Genomic DNA, 19,182 nt, shown 5'->3' on the forward strand with positions numbered 1-19,182 from the left:
ATTGAAAACAGTTTGAGTATTCTCCACAAGATTAAATAAAGCGCTGGAAGAAAAAACAATGGTAAAACGTTAGTATTTTATCACTAAAGATAATGTGCACCACCAAGTGACTGTGCACCAGAAAGGACTAAACACAATTTAAACAAATATTTATTTACTACAAAACAGTAGAGTATAAAATATTTGGAAAACTTTTTACTCTATTTAATACTGCACTATTTGGTGTAAGCTTCTGAATAAAAGTACATTTTTACAGTTAAAATTGCTTATCCCTACTCTAGTCACTTGAGCAGTTTAAGATGCTTGTGCCATCCTCTATAAAATTAAACTATTCAAACAGACATTCATAAAGTTATAAAGTTGCACTGTCATATTTATACAGCTATTCTTTATTATTTTGCCCATACTTTTTGCCTATCCACATTATACAATTGTGGTATTTTAATGCCAAATTAAACACTTTGCTGGTCTGATAGGGCATTCATTCAACTATAGCTTCAGCCTTTATTCCTCTTGCACCTCAAAGCCTCTTCAGACATGGCTGGGACAGCTCCTATGAAGATATGCAACACAGGTTTTCACATGCTATGAGGCTTCACTTCCCAGAAGCTGCAAGCAGAGATTCAATATCCTGAATTACTTTAGAAGTATTTTTTCCCAAGCCTCCAAGATGTACCCTTCACTGATTTCTTCCAGCTCACTCCCATTTTCTGACAGTAATGCCAGATGGATTGTTTTTTGCAGATGTCCTTTCCAGAACATTGCTATTATCCAATAAAACTAGTGTTATTTTGTTAAAAAAAAATAAAATCAAAGTCTTCCCCCTAATAATGAGAAAAATGCTTCTCGATATTTGTACTCATCATTCTGCATTACAAAGTCTCACATTTCATAGCATGGTAATTACATAAAGCTAAAAAAAATTGAAAGTATATTACTTAAAACTATAAGATTTCTAGAAAAGGTCTTTAAGACTCCAATTCATCCAAAAGTTACTTTAAAAAGGAAACTATCTGATGTCACATTGCCCAGTTGAACAGCATGCACTTTTCATACTAATAAAATTGAACACTGGCTTAAAGACATGCAGCACAGCACACTTTTTAGAACTGTCTGGACAGTGGAACAATACTGAGGTAGTTGATAAACAGAAAGATATTGTACTACAATAGCAAGCCCAAAGGCAACTACATCATCCCTCTTTTAAGAGCAGATTAGCAGACGAGTGTTAGGAAAACTGATGCAATATCCATTAAAGAGCTTCCTTTTTTTGTGATTTTTTTTTTTAATTTTAGTTTTGTACTCTGTTGCTGTTTTTGTTTCTGGTGCTGTTACACAGAAGTTGGACAAGATAAGTTATAAAAATGATAAATGAGAAAACAAAAAAAAAGGCTTAAAAATCTAATTTTAAGAAGTGGGTAAAACAGTAGAAGAGGTGAGAACAGGATAGAGAGCCTTTGACGATCTAAAAATGCAGACCTGTCCAAGATGATAAAGATTATTAATTGATTTAGTATCAAAAAAGGTTCTCAAATGTATTTTTCTACTTCAGGTTTTCATTTTTAATAGTTTCCAACAATAGTGAAAATTAGATGAGCAAAATCCAAGTGGAAAAAATGCTTTATTTTTGTCTTTCATATCACTAGTCAATGGCTGCCATTTGTCAATCATGTTTCCAAAAATCAGGGCTCTGCTAAGAATAGTCTCTTTGCTATAAGTATATATATGCTATATATAAGTATAAATATAGATATAATTTTCATTTAATCAGCTACTGAATCTGCTATAATTTGAATAACAAGTGCTTGTGTAATCGATTTCAATTAACACATTTTTGTTTCCCAATTATGTTCGTATATGATGTCATTAGACCTTCAGTCACTAGCATGTATTAAAAAGGACATATATATTAGCAAGAGATTCAAATGTCATTTAACAGTTCAAAGTACTATTCTGAACTGCTAGGTGTTCTGTTAAACAATTAATTTCTTAGTCTTGTTTCTCCTTTTCACCTTGCAAGATACTATCTCTGTAACATTAATCCTACTTTGGCAAAGTCACCATAATCCAGATTTTTAAATAAGGCAGGCAGAAGTGCAATGAAACAAGCTTCACCTAGAACTCAATTTATCTAACGTTTTAAACACTATAAGAAAAATATGAAACCATACAAAATAAATGGATTTACAGTTTTCACTTTTGACCTTTAGGAAATGCAGTCTATAAAATTCAGAATTTATAATCTTTTTGAGCTTTATTTTCAACATTATTTGTAGCCAATTATTTAGGATAAAGATGAATGCCAATTTTCTTCAGTTACAGAGTGTGCAGCATATTCAGGAATCTCCTTCTATTCATGCAAACTTTTGCAACATTCTATTGCTGTTCTGATGTATCAATGTTAACATGAAAATTCACCAAAAAAGTAGTTATTTAGATTAGAAATATACTCTAGTAATTCAAGCAAAAAAAATGAAGGCATTAAAGCAATACACCTGGATCTGAAAGAAAAAGCCATGATTCAAAATCTAGCTTTTTCTCTAGGTTTCTTTGCAATTTTTTGATTCCCACTTTTTTTCTCCTAGAATCTCCTTCATATTTAAATCTATGCATGTATAGAAAATTATAACCAAGCCATATGATTTGTAATGAATAGTGTATAAATGTTAATTTTTGTGTGTGAATACCTGCTTGCTAAAATGCAGCAGCACAGTAAACTTCTGATGATTCCCATGAGGCTGTAATTAGAGTAAGCAGATTAGAGAAAGCAATCCGCAAGCAGAGGTCAATATCTGTAATAAAGCAAAAATTGGATCAAGTGCTAGCCAGCTCTATATATGGCAAAGATTTTTTTTTTCTTATCCACTGATATATAGTACCAAGTTACAATTCTAGTTCCTTTTAAAAAAGACATTACTGTAACAATTATAATAGAATGACAGCATACAGTAGGTTACTTTTCCGAGTAATTTTTCACTGTTCATTTGCTCAATTATAGATGATTTGAAATAAAAACTAAACACACACTCTCTTCTTTGATCGATATCACAGAATCATAGAATAGTTTGGGTTGGAAAGGACCTTAAAGATCATCTACTTGCCGAGACAAACGGCTCCAGTGCAAGCACATCTGCAGCAGAGCCGAGCTATCGCGGCGAAAAGGGCCTTTTCCCGAGCTTTTCTGAGGCGGGGAAAGACCAGGGCAGCGGCAGGGAGCCAGCAGCTCGCGCGAGAGCCGCCGCCGCCGCCGCCGCCGCCGCCGCCGCCGCCGCCGCCGCCGCCGCCGCCGCCGCCGCCGCCGCCGCCGCCGCCGCCGCCGCCGCCGCCGCCGCCGCCGCCGCCGCCGCCGCCAGCCCAGCCCCGCCCCGCCCCGCCCCTCCCCTCCCCTCCAAAGGCGGCCCTAGGGAGCATGAGTGAGTAGGAGTATGGTATGGTAGTTTGTATGGGAGGGTGTGTGAAGCTTAAGAGGGAGTTCAGCCATTGTTTCTACTCGAAAGACACAGAAAGCTACATCTTCTGCACTTGCCAGAGCAGACATAGCCATACAGACAGAGCTCCTGTGGAAACATGCGGCCACCCAGGTCTCTGGCTGCAGGGAGTGCTTTAACCTCTCATGGCTAACAGATGGTAGAAGGGATGACAACTGTGTGAGGTGCAACCAGGTAGGTGACCTACTCAGCCTGGTAGCAGAACTAAAAGAGGAAGTAGAAAGGCTGTGGAGCATCAGGGAGTGCGAGAAAGAAACCAAGCCAAGTGCAGGGTCTGGCACCTGGGACATGGCAATCCCAGGCACAAATACAGGTTGGGTGGAGAATGGCTGGAGAGCAGCCCTGAGGAGAAGGACTTGGGGGTGCTTGTGGATGAGAAGCTCAACATGAGCTGGCAATGTGTACTGGCAGCCAAGAAAGCCAACCGCATCCTGGGCCGCAACAAAAGAAGCGTGGCCAGCAGGTTGCAGGAAGTGATTCTGCCCCTCTACTCTGCTCTGGTGGGACCCCCACCTGGAGGACTGTGTCCAGCTCTGGAGTCCTCAACACAGGAAGGACATGGACCTGTTGGAATGAGCCCAACAGAGGGACACGAAAATGATCAGAGGGCTGGAGCACCTCTCCTATGGAGACAGGCTGAGAGAGTTGGAGTTGCTCAGCCTAGAGAAGAGAAGGCTCTGGGGAGACCATATAATGGCCTTCCAGTACCTGAAGGGGGCCTACAGGAGAGATGGGGAGGGACTCTTTATCAGGGAGTGGAGCGATAGGATGAGGGGTAATGGTTTTAACCTGAAAGAGGGGAGATTTAGATGAGATCTCAGGAAGAAATTCTTTACTGTGAGGGTGGTGAGACACTGGAACAGGTTGCCCAGGGAAATTGTGGCTGCCCCATCCCTGGAGGTGTTCAGGACCAGGCTGGATGGGGCTTTGAGCAGCCTGGTCTAGTGGGAGGTGTCCCTGCCCATGGTGGGGGGAGTTGGAACTCGATGATCTTTAAGGTCCCTTCCAACTCTAACCATTCTGTGATTCTATGATCCTGTTCCAACCTCCCTGCCAAAGCAGGTTCACCTACAGCAGCCTGGGCAGGAATGCATCCAGGTGGGTTTTGAATATCTCCAGAGAAGGAGACTCCAGAACCTCTCTGGGCAGCCTGTTCCAGTGCTCTGTCACCCTCAAAGTAAAGAAGCTTTTTCTCATGTTGAGATGGAACTTCCTGTGTTCCAGCTTGTGTCTGTTATCCCTTGTCTTGTCACCAGGCGCCACTGAGAAGAGCCTGACCCTGTCCTCTTGACACCTGCCCTTCAGATATTTAAAAGCATTGATGAGATACCCTCTCAGTCTTCTCTCCTCCAGGCTAAGCAGACCCAGGTCTCTCAGCCTTTTCTCATAAGAGAGGTGCTTCATTCCCTTGATCATCTATGTAGCCCTCCACTGGACTCTCTCTAGTAGTTCCCTGCCCTTCTTGAACTGGGGGGCCTAGAACTGGCCACAGTACTCCAGATGGGGCCTCACCAGGGCGGAGTAGAAGGGGAGGATAACCTCCCTTGACCTGCTGGCCCCACTCTTTTTAATGCACCCCAGGATACCATTGGCCTTCTTGGCTACTATATACTTAGGCTACTATATCAGCTCAAGAGTAAGCCACAGTAGAAAACTGCTATGAGTTATTAATCTCTCAAAAGACTTTGGTTTGCATTTTATAGGTATCAAAACTTTTTGTTTGTCATTCTTCATTAAAAACTAATGTTAATAATTCCTCTAACCCATTAATTACCTGGATCTTACTACAGCAAGATCTGAAATCCCAGACCGTGTTCAAGGTCATCCCATCCCAAGAAGCAGCATGGACTTCATGATCTGAGTACACAACAAGTCTTTATATACTGGAAATAACCTTTTCATACAGCAAAACTGGCAACACTTCTCATCCACCTGTCTGGGTACCTAGAACCAAACAAATACATTAAAAACTTGAGGAACGGTCACTTACATCATTAGAGCTGTTTGTATCTCTTCCAGATTTTCAATTCACTTGTTTTTCCAGACCACAACTAGCTTACTCTATCATGAAATTTTTTTTCTGCTTCACAAATATACCTTAACACTGCATGGTTTGGGTTCCCAAATATATACCTTCTGATCTTTGTTTATAGGATACACTCACCATTATTCCCTCTAGACTAGGTCCTATTACCTATAGCCCTTATAATCATCTTTATATCACAGAAAGATTTATAAGTCTTCAGTTACATACCATTTTCCAGCAGCAGAGATGATAATTATGAGTTAATGATAGTTTAGTCTTGTAGCAGTACCTGAAACATTCTGAGAAAACAAAACAAAATATTAAGCATTTCATACGTATTTACTATAATGTCTTCTAAACAATTGTGACCTTTGTCCTGTAAGTTTATAGACATCCTCAGTGCTAAGTATAAAAATTAAAGGAATTTATATTAATGTCGTAAATAGAAAAATATCTTTTTGAAAAGTAAAAAATGCAGTTGTATCCTTTAAGTCTACTTCTGTGGGAAGAAACACATTCACAGTTTCTATGCACTCAGTATGGACCAAGTAGCTCTCTTATGAGAGAGAGAAGACTATAGTTCATTACTAATTTTGACTAACAAGTTAAAGGCTATATTTGAAGGGGACGAAGTTGACCCTTAATTCTGCTTTTAAAATAAAAATATCCAAATCTAAGGACAGAAGAAAAAAAAAACCTTTTAAATTTGCAAATATATTTAATAAATGTTGAAAAAGCAAAGGATAAAGTTAAGAAACACAAATGGCGTAAAAGCCATGGCAAAGAAACTTCTCACTTGAAAACAAAAAAGCATTTCTGCTATAGTACTTCTAGAAACTTCATATAGTAAAAAAGAAAACACTTCCAAGTAGATAAAGATTAAACTCTAATTAATATATTAGTTTAAAAAGTAAACTACTCTTCTAAATTAGTGAGAAATGGATATTATAGAATCTTACTGTAGTATTTACTTGAGCTTGTGAAATAAGTGTTACAACACATAAGATTTTTCTCATTGTGTCTAAAATGTATTAAAATACATTCTGAAACAGAAGGAATAATCTAATTTTTTGTATGATTGATTGCTTGATTCAGTCATTACAGTAATTATCAATGTAGGGACTTCACTATAGACTCCATAGCCAAATGTCTTAAAACTAAGCAAGCTGCTAACTTGAAGGAGTTTGAAACATATTTTAAAATAGTTTTATACCTTTTTTGTTCCTTTCTGGATTACATAATATATGAAGTAGTTTCCCCAAAATGCTCCCTCTGATTTAAAAATTAGTCATCACCAGGATAAATTTCTGTGATGTTTGTCCTACCACGGATAAATCTAAGAGAAATAACAAGATTTTACAAAGTATTTAAAATGCTGTGTCACTAGACAAGCAAAACAAGTTAGTACACTTGAAGAAAACACTAAGCACGAACACATTTTCAACACAACTCCAACATGAAAAACTTTCTACTGTTTCACAAACAACAGAGTGTACCAATTATTGCTTTTAACACAGAAGATTAGCATTACCAGGCTCTTTGTTTGCATGGGGGTGGTAGAGTGTGAGTGTATTTATTTTTAAACAAGCTAAGTAGAGCTTTCTTGTGTTGAGGTAAACATCTCACAAGAGCTGCTCAATCCCCATTCCACCAAACACAAAATATAGCAATGCTAAAGAGAAAATCCACTCTTCTTAGTGGACCAGCCCTACCTAGTGTACACAAGAAGAGAATTGTCAGACAATGTTTCCTGAACAACCTGAAGTCTTAATTTCTACTGCAGCCGTGTGTTTTTCACTAAGATCAGTGGTCTTTTACTTGTGATCATATATCTTGGAGTCTAAAACCCATTTAAATTACTCAATTCTGTGGTTAGACGTGTGGACTTCAGTAATGGGACTTTAAGACTAAGTCTTAATAGGACTTGTAAGACTAAGTATGGCTACTCACCATATTTCCAAAGAAATAAATTATAATACTGAAAAGCTGCTAAACATTTTGTTCAGATGAAATGAAAATTTAGGAATTACACTGAGAAAAAAGTGAAGAACACTGGGCAGAAAGATTAAAGCTTGTCCTGATTTGGGGCGGAGCAGAGTCAACTTTCTGTTCAGTGACAGAGGCTCTTGCTTATACTTGTTGCTGTAGCAACCAGGGTCAGCTGACTAGGTTGTTTACCCTGTGGAGGGGTTGCACCTGTGGGGAGGAGTGGACAGGACAGGTGACCCAAAGTGACCAATAGGGTATTCCATCCCATCTGCCATGCTCAGTATAAAAGCTGAGGGATGAAAAGGATCAGATCGGGCTTCTCTTGAAGGGTTTTCTTTTTTCAGTGGCTGATATTTGAGGAGGACCTTGTCAGTTTGTCTGCCTTCAATCCTAATCAGAGCGTTCTGGAATCCAGTTCCCATTTGTCACTGAGTCCAGTCTTGAACTTTGCCAGTGATGTCTTCCTGGGAACTTGATACAGTTTTGTATATATTTATATATATTGTATGTATACAATTATTATCTTTTAAATAAATCTTTATTAATTAGTAGTTCATTAAAGTAGTTTTGTTTTTTCTAAACTCATAAATATCTATTTCTCTTCTTCCTTTCCTTGGAGTAAGAGGTGGGGGAGAGCATCTTGTCACTGGCAAACCTGGCCCAAACCATGACAAAGCTTTAGAGATTGATTATGCTTTTATCAAAGACTTTTAGATGCCGATAGCAAGTGTAGCATTTTCAAAGTTTGTATAATAGATTTTGTGCAGAAAATCCCGTTGCCAGAGATTGATGTTCACAAAGGAGACAGAGGAGTCCTGCAAAGACTTTATTTGAATAAAGGGAGAGTCCACTGGGGCATACCCCTGTGGGGTCTCTCAATTTTCCGGAGGACGCAGCCTCCATTTTATCCTAATTCCCCAGCCGCATGTAACCCTCTTCCTTTCCTGGATATTTTCCTCCAACATGTACCCTACCCTCACATCATACATATCATATGTTGCATGTATCATTACCTCTACCTTTATGCTGCCCAGAGGTGGAGAAGTTAATATTCATAAGCTTATTAAGCATGTGCACTAACTCAAAAGGTGAAAAGGTCAACCTTTGCAGTTTTTCAGTTGTCTAACTTTTGCAGCTTCAGTTAACTCCTTTATTTTTCAGTTATTTAACTTCTGCAATTTCAGTCAAGTCCCCTATTTATAAAGACACTCCTATCCCTATCTTATCAATTTGAAAGTGCAATTTAAAACATTTCTTGAAAACAACATATGGACAAGGTGATTTGCTAGGAAAATCCACAGTTTAGTTGCCTGCAACATGCAAATTATATAGGTGTGGGAAAGTAGCAGAAGATTGGCGAGGAGGACTGTAAACACGCTAGCCCTAGCAAATACCTTGAGGGAAACTGGGGCTGTGATTTTGGGACCCTCTATGTGGGTGGTGAATAATGGAGAGACGGCAAAATGGAAAGGAGTTACAGCACGGGTGACAAGGAAACAAACGTGGAATTATTTTGTACAAGCTGGTAACTCACAACCGGAAATAGATGGGATCACAACATCAGAAATGTTTCCCCAATGGCAAAAATTAGCATTTAAGCAAAAAAGCCGACCGCCCCCAGCCCCACCACCAACTCCACGTCTTCCCTCCATCCCACCTGACACCTCAGTGCAGGATGTTGCCCGGCAACGAAAGCAATATACTTTACAAGTATTGCCTCAGGGATACAAACTCAGTCCCTCCATTTGCCACCTAATGATAGCAGCTGATTTAGCAGTGTGGTCAGGTACAGTTACTGTTTATCATTATATTGATGATCAATTGATTATGGCAGAGTCACAACAAGAAAGTGAAGCAGCTGCCGAATTGCTAAAAGTTCATTTGCAGGACTGAGGTTGGGCAATTAATCCAAAGAAAATACAGGGCCCTAGTACTACTGTACAATTTTTGGGAATAGTTTGGCACGGACAGATCAGAAAAATACCAAATCAGGTACAGCAAACAGCGCAGTGATTTCCTGTACCAATCACAGTAAAACAGTCACAGACCTTTGGAGGACTTTTAGGGTATTGGAGAACTTTTATGCCACATTTGGTCATATTAATATGCCTTTGGCAGAAATTAACTAGGAAGAAAGTTGGCTGGCAGGAGACCAAGCAACAACAAGAAGCCTTTGATGCCTGCAAAGATGCTTTGATTGAGCATGCACAATTATACACTCCTGAGCAAGGATATTCATTTGAATTAGTAACAATTCCAGATGATACAGTCTCAGGATTGTGGCAGATGACTGGGATGAAAAATCAGAAAGAACCTGTAGGGTTTTGGTCCAAGGCATTACAAGGTTCCACTAAACATCATAACCCAACTTCTCCTCTTATTTTACATCCTTTGTTAATATCAGATTCTCGAGTTTTTGTATTTCAGGTGTCTTCAGCGAATACCTGTGCCTTATCTAGAGGAGATAGCATTGGAACAGTTATTGATGTTGCAAATCCAACATCGAATTGAAGTTCAATCTGAATTACCCCACATCAGGTTATCAAACCCAGAGTAATATTAGCCGAAGGAGCTGGAGCAGCACGTATGTATTACTGGAAAGAGATGTCACTGCTGTTTTCCTCCCCTACCCCAGCAGAAGCGGTCTCTTCAGCGAGGGGGTGGAACATGGGAAAGTAATGGAAGATCGGTGAGGAGGACTGTAAACACACTCAAGTGACTCGCATGTGGGGTGCTGGAAAACACATATATCACACTAATTGTTGTTTAGTCTTATGTGCTCAACAGGTAGAACATCTGCACTTAGATAACGTAGGCCTGGGATGGACTCAGGGGCACCTTATCGAACACGCCTGAGATTCCTGCCCTGCTGTTGAAGAAGATCAAAGCACAGCGGAAAACTCTGCCTGCCAGAATCCTTGAAACACAGGCCAGAACAGCAAGCGTGAGCTCTCTTGCTCTCTCACTCCTTTGCTAACAAGGACTCTCTTGCTAATAAGGACTCTCTTGCTCCGTGGTGCCTATGTCCCCTGCTTGCATGCCTCTGCCCAGGTGCTGCTTCAGAGATTCCCCGATCCATGAGGTATCGAGATTAAATTTGTTCTTTGCCTTTAATCCGTGGTTTTGTGGTTGTTCCTGCATCCTGCCTGCATCAGTTCACACAGTAGGTAACCAAGACACACATTACTAAAGCGTGAAATCTTCAGCATCAAAAGAAGTGATGTAATTTGCAAAGAAACCAAACACCATAATTGTCAGTGAAGTCTGTGGGAGCTCCAGCTGTCCAGTAAACCTCCAAGAAATTAGATTGGGTACGCCTGAAACAATCAATTTCAGACCTGGAAATATACTGTACTAGAAAATTTGAAGCTCAATGAACAAACAGCAGAAATAAACAGAATGTTCCATGAAGATTGTGTACAATTTCTCAAGGGGTGAGAAAAGATGAAATGTCTTACTTGTCCCTAAAGATGAAAAGCACGATCTCATTCATATCTATAAAAACAACCTGGAACCATACAATTTGAATTAGCTGAGGGCATGAATGCTTTTCAGTATCTTGATTGTTCTATAGAAAGAAGTCACAGAAACTCCACCTGCATAAAATACAATAAAAGCTTTAGTAGGTTCAAAGGTGTGTTGTTTTTTGGTGGTTTGGGTTTTTTTCTTATTGCTGATAATTTCTGTATCCTAAACAGAAATATATTTCTATACCAAGATGTCGTGGTTTAGCCTCAGACAGCAACAAAGAACCATGTGGCAGCTGCTCTCTTACCCCTACCACAACCCCCCACCACGGCCATGAGGGGAGAATCAGAAGAAAAAGGCAAAACTTGTGGGTTGGGACAAAGGCAGTTTAACAGAACAGCAAAAAGAACAAGAAAACAACACCACCACTAACAGAGGAATGTACAAACACGATTACGATACCACCGCTCATGACCTCACCAGGATGCCCCAGCCCGCTCCCAAGCAGTGACTTCCTGCCCCCTCCCCCGGCCAGCTCCCACTACCCCCTGGGTATGGCCTCACATGGGCTGGAATACCTGTGTCCCTGCTATATCCTGGGGAGAATGAACCCTATCCCCACTGGAAGCAAGACATTATCCACCCCTTATTCCATACCATCTATGCCACGCCCAGATCTTACAGTTTCCAATTAATTGCCATCAGTTTCCCCTGTCATATATATATATGTACATATATATCCATACAGATATAATGTCCTTAGTCTATGGGCCATCACTCTAAAATGTCCATTGAGTTCATTTAATCCATGACTTTGAGCTCCACCTATTAGAACAGTCTCTCGGGGCAGGCAAGATGGTGTGTGGTGCTGGACTGTCGCACAGTGTATTTTCAGGGCTTGCATCTGATGTATCCAGTGTGGCTCATGCCCACGGTCCATGGGATGAAGATGTTGAATTCTCTCTGGGGTGCCATGTCGCCACAGGACTGGCTTTTCAAGGCCCAGGATGGTGTTCCAGGCGGTGGCGTGGGGCACAGGGTATGTTTCCAGCCATCCAGTAGTTGCTTCCACCATTGTGAGCACATGGCGCTTGCCTTGATGGGTTTGTGGGAGTGTGATATAATCAATCTGCCAGGCCTCCTCATATTTATATTTCAGCCATCGTCCTCCATACCAAAGAGGCTTTAATCGCTTGGCTTGCTTGACTGCATTCATGGATGACCTGTGCAATAGTGTCCATGGTCAAATCCACCTCTAAGTCACGAGCCCATCTATATGAGGCATCTCTTCCTTGATGGCCTGAGGTGTCATGGGCCCATTGAGCTATGAATAATTCACCCTTATGTTGCCAGTCCAGATCCCCCTGCATCACTTCAATCTTAGCAGCCTGATCCACCTGCTGGTTGTTCTGATGTTCCTCAGCGGCCCGGCTCTTGGGTACATGGGCATCTACGTGACGTACTTTCACAACCAGATTCTCTACCCGGGCAGCGATATCTTGCCACAATTCAGCAGCCCAGATAGGTTTGCCTCTGTGCTGCCAGTTGCTCTGCTTCCACTGCCGTAACCACCCCCACAGAGCATTTGCCACCATCCATGAATTGGTGTAGAGATAAAGTTCCGGCCATTTTTCCCGCTCGGCAAGGCCTAAAGCCAGCTGAATTGCTTTCACCTCTGCAAACTGGCTCGATTCACCTTGTCCTTCAGTGACTTCTGCAACTCATCCTGTAGGACTCCACACAGCAGCCTTCCACTTTCAATGCTTTCCCACAATCTGGCACGATCTGTCAGTGAACAGGGCACATTTCTTCTTCTTGTTCATTTTCTGATAGTTTATTATACGGTGGGGCCTCTTCCGCACGTGTCACCTCCTCCTCCGGTGACATTCCAAAATCCTTGCCTGCTGGCCAGTCCATGATCACTTCCAGAATTCCTGGGCGACTGGGGTTTCCCATTCGAGTTTTCTGTGTGATCAGTGCAATCCACTTACTCCATGTAGCATCCGTTGCATGATGTGTGGCAGGGGCCCTTTCTTTGAACATCCAGGCCAGCACCGGCAGCCGAGGTGCTAAGAGGAGCTGTGCTTCTGTACCAATCACTTCCAAAGCAGCTCAACCCCCAATATCTCCTTTTCTGTTAGAGTATAGCAGGCTTCGGATCCTCTGTATCCTCAACTCCAAAACCCTAGGGGTCAACCTCGAGTCTCCCCTGGTGCTTTCTGCCAGAGGCTCCAGGTAGGGCCGTTCTCCCCAGCTGCAGTGTAGAGCACATTTTTAACATCTTGTCCCATCCGGACTGGCCCCAGAGCTACTGCATGGACTATTTCCTGTTTAATGTGTTCAAAAGCTTGTCGCTGCTCAGGACCCCATTTAAAATCGTTCTTCCGGGTTACTTGATACAGAGGGCTCACAATCAGACTGTAATCTGGGATATGCATCCTCCAGAAAACCACAATGCCTAAGAAAGCATGTGTTTCTTTTTTACTAGTTGGTGGAGACATAGCTGCTATTTTGTTGATCACATCCATCGGGATCTGATGGTGTCCATCTTGCCATTTTATTCCTAAAAACTGGATCTCCTGCGCAGGTCCCCTGACCTTACTTCATTTTATGGCAAAACCAGCTTTCAGAAGGATTTGAACTGTTTTATTCCCCTTCTCAAAAACTTCTTCTGCTGTGTTGCCCCATACGATGATGTCGTCAATGTACTGCAGATTCATAGATTCATAGATTGGTCCACGCCGGAAGGGACCTCCAAAGGTCATCTAGTCCGACCTCCCCGCAGTCAGCAGGGACACCCCCAACTAGATGAGGTTGCCCAGGGCCTCGTCGAGCTTCACCTTGAGTATCTCAAGGGAAGGGGCCTCAACCACCTCCCTGGGCAACCTGTTCCAGTGTTCCACCACCCTCATGGTAAAGAACTTTTTCCTAATATCCAATCTAATTCTCCCCTTCTCCAACTTAAAACCATTGTGCCTTGTCCTGTCACTGCAGGCCTTTGTAAACAGACTCCGGAGCTTCACCCTGTTCCAGTGCAGTCTGGATCAGTCCATGGCAAATAGTAGGGCTGTATTTCCACCCTGGGGCAGTCAATTACAGATGTACTGGATGCCCCTCCAAGTGAAAGCAAACTGTGGCCTGCACTCTGCTACCAAAGGGATTGAGAAGAATGCATTAGCGATATCAGTGGTGGCATACCACTTGGCTGCCTTGGACTCCAGTTTGTTTTGAAGTTCTAACATGTCCGGCACAGCAGCACTCAGTGGTGGCGTGACTTCATTCAGGCCACGACAGTCCACAGTTAGCCTCCACTCTCCATTAGATTTCTGCACCGACCATATGGGACTGTTAAAGGGTGAGCGAGTCTTGCTGATCACTCCTTGAATCTCTAGTTGACGAATCAGTTTATGGATGGGGATCAGAGAGTCTCGGTTAGTGCGATACTGCCGCCGATGAACTGTTGTGGTAGCGATTGGCACCTGTTGTTCTTCAACCCTCAACAACCCCACAACAGAAGGATCCTCCGAGAGACCAGGCAAGGTAGACAACTGTTTGACTTCTTCCGCCTCCAAGGCAGCTATGCCAAAAGCCCACCGGTACCCTTTTGGGTCCTTAAAATACCCTCTCCTGAGATAATCTATACCAAGGATGCATGGAGCATCTGGACCAGTCACAATGGGATGCTTTTGCCACTCATTCCCAGTTAGGCTCACTTCAGCTTCCAGTACAGTCAACTCTTGGGATCCCTCCAGCTCTTGGGTTCACTCCAGAAATACAAATGGGTTCTGTCCCTCTATAGCTTGATGGTATTAGGGTACACTGTACACCCATGTCCACTAGAGCCTTATACTCCTGTGGGTCTCATGTGCCAGGCCATCGAATCCACACTGTCCAATAAACCCGGTTGTCCCTTTCCCCCACCTGGCTGGAGGCAGGGCCCCTCTCATCCTGGTCATAGTATCTGTTACTCACTTCTTGCAGAAAAGACTTGGATGTTCCTTCAAGAGGATCAGAAGTAAGATCAGGCCTTCTATTCTGTCTGGGGAACTGCACATTGGAAACTGGGGCGGCGCTTTTCCTGGAGAGATCCCCTTTTGTGGTTGTTCTTCCTTGCAACTCCTGTACCCGTGCCCGTAGGATCCAAGCAGGTTGTCCATTCCACTTCCTCATGTCCTCTCCATGGTCACGCAGGTAGAGCCACAGGGTGCCTCGTGGCGTGTACCCCCTGTATTCTCTCTCTTGAGTGGAGAAACGTCTGCTCCTAACAGCTGAGATACTGGCTCATACAGGTGGGGAGAAGGACATATTCTCTTCAAGTTGCTGGACCTTCCGGGACAGTTTCTCCACAGCTGAGACGAGGGAAGAAGAGAGACTTTCTTCATATTGCCAGAGTCGGGCAGCCACCTCATCCACCGTTGGTCCCTCTTCGCCTTTCCATTCCATTACTGCTAATGAGTTGGCATATGACAATGGTGCGCTTCGTACAAACTTCTGCCACATGGGCCTCATACATTGGACCTCATCGGGATCTGTTGATAACTGTACATTGTCCAGGTCATAATAAATCATCTCCCACACAGCTAATTCTCTCACGTACTAGGTACCTCTCTCCATGGTGGTCCACTTGCTTGGATGACATACAACATCTTCACTGAAGGGGTACCTTTCCCACATGCCTGACAGGAATCGCCTCCAGAGGCTGAGGGCTTGTGTCTTTTTCCCCATCATCTTGTCAATGCCCCCTTCCCTATACAGAGACCCCAGCTGCCTGGCTTCCCTACCCTCCAATTCCAAGCTACTGGCCCCGCCATCCCAGCATCAGAGCAGCCAGGTGACAATGTGCTCGCCTCGAAGTCGGCTGAAATCTTTTTGTATATCCCACAGCTTGCTCAAGGATAGGGATCAGGTGATTGTCTCTGCTTCTGCCTCTTCCTCTTGTTCTCGTGATGACCCTGGATCATCGTCATCCCTTACTAAGCGAACTGATTTCTTGGTGTATTTCTTCTTATGGATAGGGGCAACTGATACGGGCACGGGCTGGTTTTCTGGTTCAGCTGCAGTGCCTGCCACTGGAGTTGGAGTAACCACATTGCCTGCCACAGGGGTTGGAGTAGTCGCAGCGTCTGTCGGCCTGGTTTCCCTCTCTTTCTCCTGAGGATGCTGCACAATATTGAGCAGTGTCTGGTAGATACTGGCCAGGGCCCAGGATCATGCAATAAGTTGTGCCTCTGGAATAGCCACAGCATTTTCCTTTCAAATATTCTATCCCTTTATCAGGGTCCTGTAGTTGTTCAGGGATGAAGTCCCAGACCATTGGAGGTGAAAAGCTCTCTAGATACCTGCCCATATTCTCCCACATGCCATGCCACCCATGACTATCCAGCCTTGGGGCACAGTAGTCGTCACTACCTCGGGTGGTAGTATTAAGTAGTTGTTTGAACCTAATCAAGACCTGGAACACATTCAGCAGACCTAGCAATAGGACCAGGCTGGTTTCAGCATCCCAAGGATATTAAAAATTCTCAAAAGCTGTCATACCTGGCCCGAAGGAGAAAAGGGAGGTGAAAGAGCTGGGGAAAGTATCCCCCCCTGTTTCCCCTATAGGTTGGGTTTGATAATTAATAAATTCCAAGAGACAGCACCCGAGGTACGGGCAGGACAACAATACCACATAAACACCCCCCCATAACCGTCTGAACAGTGATGCTATCATATCATAAGTTGATATCACACAGGGCAGCAAAATTGTAATCCTGATCCCTCTCCCAGAGGTGATAAACAGCATCATGGGGAGTACATAAACCATATAAGAATTTACGTAACAGAACCACGAGAACAAAGAAAGCCACATGGTGACTGGCGGCTATTCAACTAATACAATAAAGGCACACAACAAATTTGTTTTTACAGGCTCTAGTCGGATTTGTCATTATCTCAACCCTCCGAGTGCCCCACCTTGGGCACCAAAAAGGACTGTCGTGGTTTAGCCTCAGACAGCAACAAAGAACCACGTGGCAGCTGCTCTCTTGGCCCCCATGCCCCCAAGGCCGTGAGGGGAGAATCGGAAGAAAAAGGCAAAACTCATGGGTTGGGACAAAGGCAGTTTAACAGAACAGCAAAGGGAACAAGAAAACAACAACAATAATACTGACAGAGGAATGTACAAACACGATTACAATACCACCACTCTTGATCGCACCCAGGACGCCCCAGCCTGCTCCCCAAGTGCGACTTCCTGCCCCCTCCCTCAACCAGTTCCCACTACCCCCTGGGCATGGCCTCACATGGGCTGGAATACCTGTGTCCCTGCTAGATCCTGGGGAGAACAAACCCTATCCCCACTGGAACCAGGACACAAGAACAGATGCATGTACATTTATTCAAAGGAAAAAAGGCCACGTATTTTCAGTGTCCTCCAATTCCTTAGTTATCCACATTAGTCACCGAATTTATTTTCTCAAACCTGCACAGGTTTTTTAATTATTTTTAGTGGTGCTGACAGATAATATATGTCACCAGCCCACCTCAGAAGTATTATTTTCTCAAAAACAAAGAAAAAACCAAACCCCTTTGTTTTTTTTCAGTATTTTCTTTTTCATTTACATATTTATACAGTATGTCAGAAAATAAAACCTATTCTTCTCTGGAATAATTACTATTTATCCATTTCAGTAGGATACAGAATGTTGGTTTCACACATCTCATGTTTCAAAAAGTTCCTGACAAAAAAAAAAAGAATATGATAGTAATTTTTTATTTCTTATAGCTAGAATTCAGTTATTTTGCTAGAGGTTGAAGTTCAGAATTGCAGAATTGTAAAACATATGTTAACAATTAAGTAGTCAACACTTTAAATTACCTGTGTAAATATGGGGCTCTGCAGGTGCATAGCAAAGCTATAGGCAAATGAGAAACTGTTACATGTGTTTCAGGGTCTATTAAAACATCAGCTCCTATAGATGTATGATTGTTATTCTCACATGTCTTCATTACATTCTTAACAGTATGTAAGTTATAGCATGCTAAAGCCAATGACAAAGGCTATTTCCATTCTTCTAGGTACGAGAAAACAGACCAATGCTATGCAACCCAGGTGTATTCAGAAGAACAATTTGTGTAAAACAAAGGGACTCCATCTCTCTCTCTCTTTGGTCCTTTGGTTTGGTTGGTTCTCTGTATTTACCTTCAGCACAACCATGTTAATTCTTCTTATTCTCTATTCTTGTTTGTTTTGAAGACATTTATGGAACAGAATTTTTTACTTGCTTTTTCCATACTGATCTCCTCCAGTTTGATAGTTGCTGTTCTTTTGAGAGGAGTGTAAGGATGCTGCAGATGACTGGCTGACTTTGCATAAGAACTCTATTGTAAATTTTTTCCGCAATTCTGACAGGTAAAGGTGAGCATAATCATCTACTGATAAGATCTTCACACTGACATTCTCTATACGTCTTGTCAGATCAGCCATAGCAGGGTCAGGCCATCTAACTTCCAAGACATCACTGAAAAGAATCTAATACAAGAAAAAGGATAGGAATGTGTTGCAAGATAAAAATGAAATGCTTGCCAGAAATTACAATGGAGGATTTACATTTAAATTAATTAGGCCCTTCTGCAAGGTGACATATGGCAAGAAACTTTATTCTATTTATTTGCATACATGAACTCAAGAGGAAACAAAATGTCTAACCTTCATATCCACTTCCTCCTGTTCTAACAGGATTCTATCTAGCAATAAGGTTGTCATTTAATACCCATTCATAAACTAGTAAGATACATGGCCAACTGACCAGGCACGATTGTCCACAGACAGTAGATATTTCTGTTTCTAACTGCTTCTTAAGAAAAACTGAAGAGAAAGCCTAAATTATCTTGATCATATCAGTTATCAGTAGAGTTCATGGAAAGTCCCCATTAAAATTGTGTATATCAAAAGACCACATGCTCTGAAATTTTCTCTTTATTTATAAAATTAAAATAAGCCTGTAAAACCAGCATGTAATGTATTTATGTGCTTTTACCAAAATTGGTAAATTTATTGAAAAGGTTTTGCAGCTATGCAGGTAAACTTAATTAATCCCCAGCACTGAAGATTAAGTTGCACAGCTATTGCTGGGATGTGGATAGAGCATATTTCTGAAGAAGAATTTAAAATATGATAAAGATTTTAGACTTTTACAATACAACATTTGGAAAGTCTCAAAAGAATAG

General features: G+C 42.2%; 1 pseudogene; it reads right to left on the bottom strand.

Moving 5' to 3' along the window:
- Window positions 1–2,284: 2,284 nt before the first annotated feature.
- LOC141476746 (uncharacterized protein C5orf34-like) lies at window positions 2,285–18,667 on the bottom strand (annotated as a pseudogene).
- Window positions 18,668–19,182: the final 515 nt, after the last annotated feature.

This window comes from Numenius arquata, chromosome W (genome assembly GCF_964106895.1).
Source record: "Numenius arquata chromosome W, bNumArq3.hap1.1, whole genome shotgun sequence".
Lineage (NCBI taxonomy): Eukaryota > Metazoa > Chordata > Aves > Charadriiformes > Scolopacidae > Numenius > Numenius arquata.